We start from the raw sequence: 11,040 nt of genomic DNA on the forward strand, positions 1-11,040 counted from the left end.
TTTCCAGCCTTAGAAACAGCCACAAAACAGCTCCCTCTTCCAGGACGACCAGCTCATAGGCCAGGCAGGGAGAAAGGTATGTTGATCCCATCTGCCTTGCTACCAAGTGCACAAGGGAAGTGTAAGTAATTCACAGTCACACAGATTACTGTGGGACCTCCCGGAGAAGGAGAAGCAGGAACTGGACAGTGTCGTGTCCTGAGGCCGCCATCTCGTCCTCTTTTCCTTCCCTCTCACCTTGTGGCTGGGGATAGCTCCCCTGTAACCCTGAGAGTTGCCAGGTCTCCACTGTTGCCAGTCTCGGGGACCAAGGCTAACACATCCCAGCTTCGATTCTAGACTGTATCCCCAGGCAAGTCATGCGTGGTTGGGATGGAGTTAAGTATTCCCGGCAAGGCTGCTTGGGCCCCTTCCGTGGGTTGGGAGAAGTAGCTTTCACAGAAAGGGTTTTTTAGTGCATCTGGGAGATGTCTCTTTCAGGTATCTATTGCTGTATAGGAAACTACCCCCAAATTTAGTAGCTTAAAACTACAGCCACTTAATTATTTCTCGTGATTCTGTGGGTTGAGAATTTGGACAGAGCGCAGTGGGATCAGTCTGCCTCTCTTCCACTTGACGTCTGCTGGGGCTGGAACAGCCGTGTGGCTTCTTTACTACTATGTCTGGTGGCTCAGCTAGAAAGGCTCTGGGGCTTGGGCCTGCAGCAGCTCCACTGGGGTCACGTGTCTGGGGCTCACCTGCGGCTGGGTTCATTCCTCCCTCAGGGGGTCTCAGGGCTTTTCTCTCCCTGTAATGCCCTCCGTGTGGTCTCGCCATGTGGTGTCTCCAGCAGGGTAGCTGGACTTCTTACATGACTCCTAAGAGATTAAAAGCAGAAGCTTCCAAACTTTCAGGCTTAGGCTCAGAACTGGCACGAAGTCACTTCCCACTTCCGCTGCATTCTATAGGTTAGAGCAGTGGCAAGCTCAGCCCAGATATGAGGGGAGGCGAGTCCACAAAGGCATGGCTCCCCGGAGGTGTGGTTCACGGGAGATTTCCAGGAAGACCCAAGAGTTCTATCACAGAAAACGATCAGATCAACTTTACATATTTAATTAACTAGCTGTTGCAAGAAGGTATACATGTACTAAACACATCACATTTAGCTAACCTTGTTGACCGTAGAGACCAGCACTAATCTGCAGTCTTGTTCTTAGCCCAGAAGGCAAATCCCCACCTTGAAACGCACCCTTGAAATGACACTGAGTTACTTAGGTTGACTCCTCCTTTGTCTTGCCTAGCCCTTTCCACTTTGTTGGTAGACTGTTCCATTACTTCCTAAATGGCCTCCCACTTCCAGTGTGTCTTTGTTGTAATCTATCCTCTACCTCACTGCCAGGCTAATCTTTCTAAAATGGTGATTTTATTGTGTCACTCTCCTGCCCTAACGCTTTCAATGATTTCTGTTTATCTACCAATAAGATCTAAAATCCTGACCTGGCATTCAATGCTTTCTATAGTCTGGCCCAACCAACTGCTCTAAATGTATGGCTCCAACTCAGGATTGGTCTTCTAGCCACTGCAGCTTCCTCTCCAGTTCTTGTTCTGGTTCTGCCTCTTTCCTCTCCCCAGTGCCCTCACCTGGAATGTCCTCCCCCTCTTACCTGCATTCACATCAGCCCCTCCCACAAGACTGAAGGTCTTTCCTGCCACCCCAGGCCACAAGGATCTCACCTTTTATCATTCCTTCAAGAGGGTCCCTGGATTTTAGCATAATTATATTCAGTTGGGGAGTAAGGAGAAATTTAGAGGCTGCATACTGAGTTTAACCCTCCACTGGAAGTAGGAATCCCTTCTAGGGCAGAAGGGGATGGGCAGCCTACTTAAACACATGTGCTCTGGAGTTGGATGGGCAGTACTGAATCTGGGCTTTGTTAGTTACCAAGCATATCCTTGTTTTTCTCTCTCGCTTTTTAAAAATTAATTAATTAATTATTATTTACTTTTGGCTGCGTTGGGTCTTCATTGCTATGCGCGGGCTTTCTCTAGTTGCGGCGAGCGGGGGCTACTCTTTGTTGTGGTGCATGGGCTTCTCGTTGCTGTGGCTTCTCTTTGTTGCGGAGCACGGGCTCTAGGCGTGCGGGCTTCAGTAGTTGTGGCACGTGGGCACAGTAGTTGTGGCTCGCGGGCTCTAGAGCGCAGGCTTAGCAGTTGTGGCACACGGGCTTAGTTGCTCTGCGGCATGTGGGATCTTCCCGGACCAGGGCTTGAACCTGTGTCCCCTGCTTTGGCAGGAGGATTCTTAACCACTGAGCCACCAGGGAAGCCCATGGTCTTCTCTTTTGAAATTGGAGATGATACCAGTACATCCTTAGTAGAGTGAATGCATCTATGCCTGTCAAACACACAGCAAAGAGCTTGGAAGAAAGTAAAGCACAAGCACAGGCCTCTGTCTTCATCCGTTTGTCATCTACCTGCAGCCTCTGCTGCAGGAATATGAGGCCATCTCCTATTTTGCAGAAGCTCATTCCTTAGTTTGGTAGCCTGAAGTCTTTGAAAGTTCTCCCTTTATGGACCTGCAATTGATCTCTTTCTACCATTGGTCCTGGCTCTGTCCTCCGGAATGACACAGAGATCTGGACATTCTCTCATCTGAAAGACAGTCTTTCATATATTGAAAGCAGTTATTATGTTCCCATGAATTGTCTTTAGATACAACTCCTGTTTCCCTTCACGACTCCTCAGATGAATGGTTCTGAGATCCTTGATCTTTGGGCAAAACACTGGTCAGGACAGACTGTTCTCCCCATCCTGCCACTTGTCCCTTTGGGATTTAAAGCATACAGATCTTTCTTCAGCCACCAAAGAACACATCAGCATACTAGGTGCCCTTTAATGACGCCCCCACAAAAAGGGAAGTATCCATTTTAGAATAAAACATAAAGGACACACGGTCCATCTAATCTTCTGCGAGTTCTAAATTCTACTTTTTGTATCATGTCACATCGTCATAAAGTGACATGCCAAATCATATTAGCATATGCTTTGTAGAATGTCCTTTCTGAATTATGTTGAATATTCATTTCTCTCTCTTTTTTTATATGAAAAGCAATATTATCAAATATTGCTTATACTTTCTGTAAAACCACTTATGCCAGTTCTCTGCTCTTTACCCCTCCAGATCCACTCCTTGACTTTCTCCCCACTGCCTTGTGCCCCAGGAGGCCGCCCTGTGTGGACTGCCTCCAAGGGGCTCCTTCTGACTTCTCGTTGAGCTCAGTGAGGAGACTTGGCAGGAGATTGGAAGGTGGGAGGAGAGCTCCATCTTTGCAAGGTTGCCTTGAGTTGACTGCATCCCTCTGTAGCCTCTGCCAGCCTGGGGTGTAATGGCCCCAACGCTAGCAGCCGCCCCCCAGGGTATTGCACTGCTCCTGTGGCTTCCTGCACCCTGCTTATACCTTTGGAAGGAGTCCCTGTATTAAACTCTGCGAATTATCCCAAACTGAGTGTGCCGAATGTTTCCTGCTGGTCCCCTCCCTGAAGACGTTGCTGTGATATGCTTGCTGTATGTACCCTGTGTGAGGTCCCAGCTGATAGATTCCTCTCTTGATCTGGTACCAAGATAAAACTGCATCGTCTTTCTATGAATAGAAATGAAACCAGCCATGCTTCCCTTCTTGCTTCGGCTGCTGAGAAGCTCAGAGTCAAATGTGATGCTCACTCTTGGAAACATTTCTGGTTAGAATGTACATCTCTTCTTCCTTTTCATGGTTTTGATTTTCTGATTCTATTTTCTTTTTATCTGGCCGTGCCGCCCGGTATGCAGGATCTTATTTCCCCAACCAGGGATCGAACCTGAGCCCCTTGCAGTGGAAACTCAAACTCTTAACCACTGGACCTCCAGGGAAATCCCTGATTCTATTTTTTTTTTTAATTTCTGAGATATACATTTTAAAGTAATAACCAGAATTATGACTTATAACATTATACCAGAACATATAAGATTTTTAGACCTGATTCTATTTTTAATAACCTATTCTGCATACCTTCTAAAGTTGCCTCAGGTAGATAGGTAGACAGACAGACAGAACATGTCAAATTTAAAAAAGATGATGCCATTGTGGGAGTTCCCTGGTAGTCCAGTGGTTAGGACTCAGTGCTTCCACTGCAGTGGGCATGGGTTCGATCCCTGGTCAGGGAGCTAAGATCCTGCAAGCCACGAAGCATGGCAAAAAAAAGAAAAAAAGATGATGTCATTGTGACGAGGGCGGGCCCAGGTGGTTGAACCCTCCCACATTCACCACCAGGAACTTTCAAGGCTGGGAATGATAGAGAGACCAGGATTCTGGCTTTGGGTGTTCACCTCACCATCTACTATCATCAAGGCACAAGATGTGTGTCCTCATCATAAGGCTACCAAGGAAGATTAGTGATATCATAGTACCATTTCTGTGTTTCTTCCTGATCTACCTGTCTAGCTACCCTGTGTTTGTTTGGAGTAAATTCTTGAGGAAGTTCATGTTGATTGCTGGTAATGAATGCTTCCTTCCTCCCTCCCTCCCTCCCTTCCTCCCTTCCTCCCTCCTTCCCTCCTTCTCTCTGTTCCTTCCTTCCTTCCTTCCTTTCCTCAATTCGGACCAGCCATCAGTTTATTAATTCATGTAAGAATTTTGTGAAGGTGTAAATTAAAGTTCATCAACCCCAAGTTTCTAGGATACAACTTTATTTGAAAATGGCAGTGGTATTTGTCTCTCTCTAGCTTTCCAGTTTTAACCTGTTTTCCAGTGAATGCTGACAGTTGTCCTTAGATTAAAGCCACAAATTCTTCTTTTATCTCCGGATGTATTTATTTGGGCTTAGAGGCTTGAGCCAATTTGCATGATCCTGAGCTTTCATACAATCTTCTCACCTATGTTGGGCCTCAGTTACTTGTTAACCATGAATAATTTACTGTTTCTTTCTTTCTTTTTTTTTTTTGCTGTACGCGGGCCTCTCACTGTTGTGGCCTCTCCCGTTGCAGAGCACAGGCTCCGGACGAGCAGGCTCTGCGGCCATGGCTCACGGGCCCAGCCGCTCCACGGCATGTGGGATCTTCCCGGACCGGGGCACAAACCCGTGTCCCTTGCATCGGCAGGCGGACTCTCAACCACTGCCCCACCAGGGAAGCCCTTCTCTTTCTTTTTTGAAGGTCACTTTTTTCTTTTAAGATGGAAAAGAGTCCTATTATCCATCTTACCCAAGTGAGGTGACTATGTTCGTTTCCTCCCTTAGGTTCCAAAGGTTCCAAAGAGAGCTAAAAACACACAAGGTATCTTTTTCTTTTGAGGGGAATTCTTTCCATGGATGGGGGAATATGAGAATGGGCCTCACTGACAGAGAGGCTGGATGAATTCCATGTTGCTGTCCAACTCTAGGAGTCAACAAAAGGTCCAAGCCTCTGTCCTCACAGCTTTATAAGCATCACCCATTTTATGTTTAGTGACCAACAGTGCGTCTTTCTTATAAGTTTAGGACATACTTTATGTACATGTTTTTCTCCTTTGCTCTGTACCTCTTTTTGCTGCAGGGCTTTTTCTAAGTTTTGGTTTCACAGCCTCCTGCGGGACTACAATACATTGTTTTGTTTTGGTTTTGGTTACACTTTTCCTCCCTTTCTCTTTGGGAACAATTTTTTGTTTTTTGTTTGTTTGTTTGTTTTTTATCACGTCGCACAGCTTGCAGAATCTTTGTTCCCCAACCAGGGACTGAAGCTGGGTCCTCGGCAGTGAAAGTGCTGAGTCCTAACCACTGGCCCGCCAGGGAATTCCCCTTTGGGAACAATTCGATTGCATAAATAGAACTGACTTCTTCGGGGCCTCTCATATTTCCTGAACTGATTGTCAAACTCATCTTTTCTGATAACTTTTTGAATTCTACTTTAATAAGTTTTAGTGGTTCTCAATTTGGGCTATCAGTTGGAATCATAATGAAGTAATTCTCAGTGCCTTGGCTCCATCCACAGAGGTTTTGAATTAATTGGTTTGGGGTGTGGCCTGGGTGTTCGTATTTTTATAGGTTCCTCAGGTGATTCTAAGGTGTACCCAGGCTTATGAACCACTGGTCTAGGACTCCAGGGTCATGATTCTGAGCTGTCATGTGACTGGTGGACAGCCATCAGCTCTGAGAAAAGATGGTGGGACGGCTGGTTCTCTGGGATTTGGCTACACTCTGGACTCTGTCTTCTCCCTTGTTGCAAATGGAGAACGTCCATGGGGACGTTGTGTGTGTCAGTGTGGGTGCTGCGAGACAGATGGGGACACTGGTCTTCAGGACGTTTCTGATGGTCTAGCACTCCTGTCTTCTCTGTATAGAATCTATACTGGCCTTCTCACGTGTCGATGTCATCTGTGGCATAATTCACAGTAAGAGATTTTCTACTTTACTTTCAGAATTGACTAAAGCAATTCCATCATCACACTGGCAAAACTACGTAAGGGCTACTGGGTGGAATTAGATGAGAAACTAGCTCTTCTAGACTCTTCTTTCCCTATAGACGATAGGATCCTGTCGCCTGGAGGCCCTATTCTTCTCTGAAGTTCTGATTTGGGAAGCCTCTCAGCTGGTGAGCTGGCCAAGCAATCCAATTAGGGAACTGACTTGCAGAGTGACCTGGGAATCGTTCAGACCTGGGCTCGAATCCTGGCTCTGCCGCTGGCTGGCTGTATGATGCTGGGCAAGTTGCTCAGTTTCACTGAGCCTCAGTTTCCTTGTGGAAAATGTGAGAAGGAATAATGGTGCCCACCTCTTGTGAGGGTAAAATGAGGTCGAGTGTAGAGCTTCCTTATCTCAAACACAGAGTAAGTAGTCAGCAAATCAAGGTGCACAGGAGCACACGTGTATAGAGGGACGGCCATGTGAGGACACATTGAGAAGGTGCCACCAGCAAGCCAAGGAGGCCTCAGAAGAAGCAAAACCCACCGACACCTTGGTCTTGGACTTCTAGCCTCCTGAACTGTGAGGAAATAAATTTGTTTTTTATCCAAGTTTATTGTTACTAATAAATTTTATTGTTATTAATACTGACTTTTATTATTAATAATTATGATGAACACACATTTTACGTTTTGAAATATTGTCTTGGTTGTATGTGCAGAGATATCCCATAATACTCTGAGCGCAAGTTGACTCTTTCCTTTGTTGGTTACTCTTGGTGCTGTTCTGGGGACACCATGCTGCACAGTGTCCTGACACATGGATGTGCCATAATTATTTAGCCAGTCGTGATTCCTGGCTGTTCAGTTCATTTCCAGTTATTCCTGCTTTAAATAATGCTTAGGCGAGTATACTTGTGCATGAGTCTTTATGTGACATTTCTGGTCATTTCCTTGGGAAACCGTCCTAGAAGTGGAATAACTGGGTCAGAGGGATGAACATCACTAACTGCTCTCCAGAAGTAAGAGGAGATTCAGCTACTCTGTCAGGCCCTCTTCCGAGTCTCCCAACAGTAAGACGGAGTGACTCTGTCACCACTTCCCATTCCATTGATAAGAAAACTGAGGTTGGGAGGGTCAAGTCATTCGCATGAGGTCACACAGCTAGTAAGTGGTGGAGCCAGGGTCTGCACTCGTTTTGTCAGCCTCCAGTTCCAAAACATTCCGCCTGCCGCCCCCCCATCCGTGCACGTGAGAGGGCTCATCCCCACCTTCCTTCTTTGATGACACTGGATGTTACCATTTTTTTTTTTTTTCCTGCGGTATGCGGGCTGCTCACTGTTGTGGCCTCTCCCGATGCGGAGGACAGGCTCCGGACGCGCAGGCTCAGCGGCCACGGCTCACGGGCCCAGCCGCTCCGCGGCAGGTGGGATCTTCCCGAACCGGGGCATGAACCCGTGTCCCCTGCATCGGCAGACGGACTCTCAACCACTGCGCCACCAGGGAAGCCCTGGATGTTACCATTTTTGAAATGTTTTCCTCCATTGGCCTTCGCGGCTGCTTTACTTCCTTTGGGGGAGGTGAGAGGGACTTGACTGTGGACCAGAGATGGAGCTCCTGTCTGGCTTCTCCTGGGGGAGGGGAGCCTGGCTGCGCTGAGCAGCCCAGGGGAGAAGGGGGAGAGCTGCAAGCCCGGCCCAGCTGAGGAGGAGGGGAGCCCAGGAGCGTCTCCCGAGCCTCAGTGCTCACCCCCAGCGATGGCCTTCAGCCCAGGGCACTGAAGAAAATGACAAGGAAATGGGGAGACAAGGAATTCCAGCTCCTCCAGGAGTCTGTCCAAGACCACGAGACCTCCCACCACGAGGAGGGACCAAGACTTCAGTGCTTGAGCCTTGGCTCACACGCCAGGTAGGCTCCCTGACCTGACAGCCAGAGCACACCTTGACGGGAGCTGTCAGGACTGCCCATCCCCTGACACATGGAGGGAAAGGGCCTCCATGTGTATCCAGTGATCAAAGTAAATCACCCACTTGTATTATTTTTAAACCACTTAAAATGTTTTCTAAGGTTACCTCCAGGCCAAGGGAAAGGAAATGTTTTTATAGATCTGCTGGACATCTGGGGACTTGGAATTTGTTTGGAATTGGCAGAGACTTTCGCATTTTATGGTATCCTGTGCTCTCTGGGTCTTCATGTTTATGCTGGTTCCCATTTGCTGTTCTTTATGGAACCAGTTAAGCATACGAAGGGTTAAATGCCTAGAGGCTGGTAGCACTATCACTCCAGAAGGTCCAGCTAGGGGACCCCTCCGGCTGCCGTGGCGCTACCTCGGGACAGGGTAGCTAGTGTGTCTTTGCAGAGCACACACAGCCCTAATTCTGAGATGCGTGCAGGGTGGGGAAGGATGTGGAGGATGCTGGGAATCCACAGCTGGGAAGCATTTCCAGAAGGAATCTGATGGAACAGATTGGCTGTGGTCCCTTATGAATCTTAAATGCCTTAACCAAAATAGGTACTTTTGACCTAACAGAAAAGAAATCCACAATTGTTGGGATAGAGAAAACTCCTTGATATGGTGAAAAGGGAGGCCCTGGGAGGTGCCCCAGCCCCCATTCTCTTCCCCCTCTCTGAGTCCCCGCCCTCCTCATTTGTAACCAGTACTTGGCCGTCATGCTGGGTGATGCTTTGGCAGCTGCGAGCCAGAGCAGGCCTGGCCACGGAGGTGAGAGGAGGGCCTGCCTCCCCCTGCCCAAGGCCCACGAATCACGGAGGGCTGCCTGGTAACCTGAGCCCAACTCACCCCTCACCACAGGCCTCCATGACGCTCCTTCCAACTTAATTTCAGCCTAAGGGATGCTTTTAAGAAGATTTTAGAGCACGAAAACATCTCCTCGAAAGAATTGTAGTTACATTAAAAACTAATTATCGGAGCTTAGGAGTATAGATCCACTGCCATATTTTACGCAGAGAGCAATTTATCTCCCAGACCCTGAAATATCATTACATAATAGGTTAAGGACACCCACCCAGGGGATACTGGGAAAAAGGTAGTAAAATCACCAAATGCCTGGAAGTGACGAGCAATATGATGATGACAAAATAGCTCTGCCCTCCTGCTACAGCAGTTTCTAATATAGCACAGTTTCAAAGTAGCACATTCTAACTGAGCCCGTGCATAAAACGGTGGGTAAGTGTGGTTTGTCTGGGGCCCTCAGGCTAAATGTGATATTTATCTTTGAAAGACTTGGCTTTTTTGACACAAAGACCCAGATGTTACAGTGAGAAAAAGATGAGATGTTCCCACCTGTCCGTAGGTGGAGTAGCGGGCTTGTCAGGAACAGGACGGTGCCAAGAGTTCTTGTGTGGTACCTCCTTTGAGCCTCACAACAGACTTAGGAAGGTGACTGTTATTATTTATTGCTATTCTGCAGTTGAGGAGACTGGGCAAATCAGTTATGATGTTTTTGGTTGCACTGGGAAACCCAATCAAATTGGCTTAAAATATATTATTTCAAGAAAGTGAAAATCCGGAGTTAAGGGCAGGTTTGAGTCAGAGTTTCAACAGCGTTACCGGGGACACAGTTTCTTTCCACGTGTCTGCTCTGCCTTCCAGATTGTCACCTTCTTCCTAAGGCTGATCCCCTTTGTGGATCCAAGGTGGCTGCTGCAACTCCCAGGACTCTGTGCTTCCTGCTTCACACCAGTGGGAGGTTTTTGTCCCAGCATTCCCTACAAGAGTCCTGGAGTTCCCTCTGATTGGACTAGCTGGGGTGACATGGGCATGGCTGAATCAACGCCACGGCCTGAAGGATGGAATGAATTGATTGGCTTAGCTTAGATCACTTTTGTTTCCCTGGGAGCTGTCATTAGAGTCGGGGTTCTTTTACCCATGAGGACCCCTAAATGGAAGCCTGGGAGAATGGAGATGACCCCACATGTCAATCAGGGACGGGGACATGAAGGAACTGGTCCATGGTTCATTCAGGTGTTAGTGACAGATCCTGAATCTGAACCCAGGCAACCAATCTTAAGAGGCCCTTCTCTGAGCCATGGTCCTTCTAGCATTCTCTCTCTCATGAAGTCTTGCAACGAATATCTTATACACATCTCTTATGGTTTCTTTGCTAAGAATGTCACTCTGCATCTAAGTGATACAAACTTTTGGCAAACAATAATTCTAGAAAACCATAGGATGTATTGCCTCATCACATGAAATGGTAGAAAGAGTATGGGATTAAGAACTGGCATTGGTCACTCCATTAACCTTGGATAGGTCACCTTACCTCACAGGGCCTCTGTTTTCCTCTCTGATAAATGAGGGGTGATGTCTCCCCCTACGTACCTGGCAGAGTGTTCCAGGGTTCAAACAAGAGAGTACTGTTTGCAGGAGCCTGAAAAGCACTAAATATTTGTACACAAATTACTATTATGCATAGGATCATGAGCAGCTTCATTCTAAGTATGAGAAACTGACACTTTATAACAGGATCTCTTTTTAAGCCCCAGACACATATTCGAATTTCACAAAGTTTTTCATTGATATAGCCTATCGATGTCACCCATACAGAAGATTAGCCAGCGTTAAGGATGTTTCATGAAACCCACACCAAGGTGGCAGGATACGCATTCATCAGAAGCGTTTAGCTACCTC

This window comes from Mesoplodon mirus (genome assembly GCF_964341445.2).
Source record: "Mesoplodon mirus genome assembly, chromosome: 2".
Classification (NCBI taxonomy): Eukaryota; Metazoa; Chordata; class Mammalia; order Artiodactyla; family Ziphiidae; genus Mesoplodon; species Mesoplodon mirus.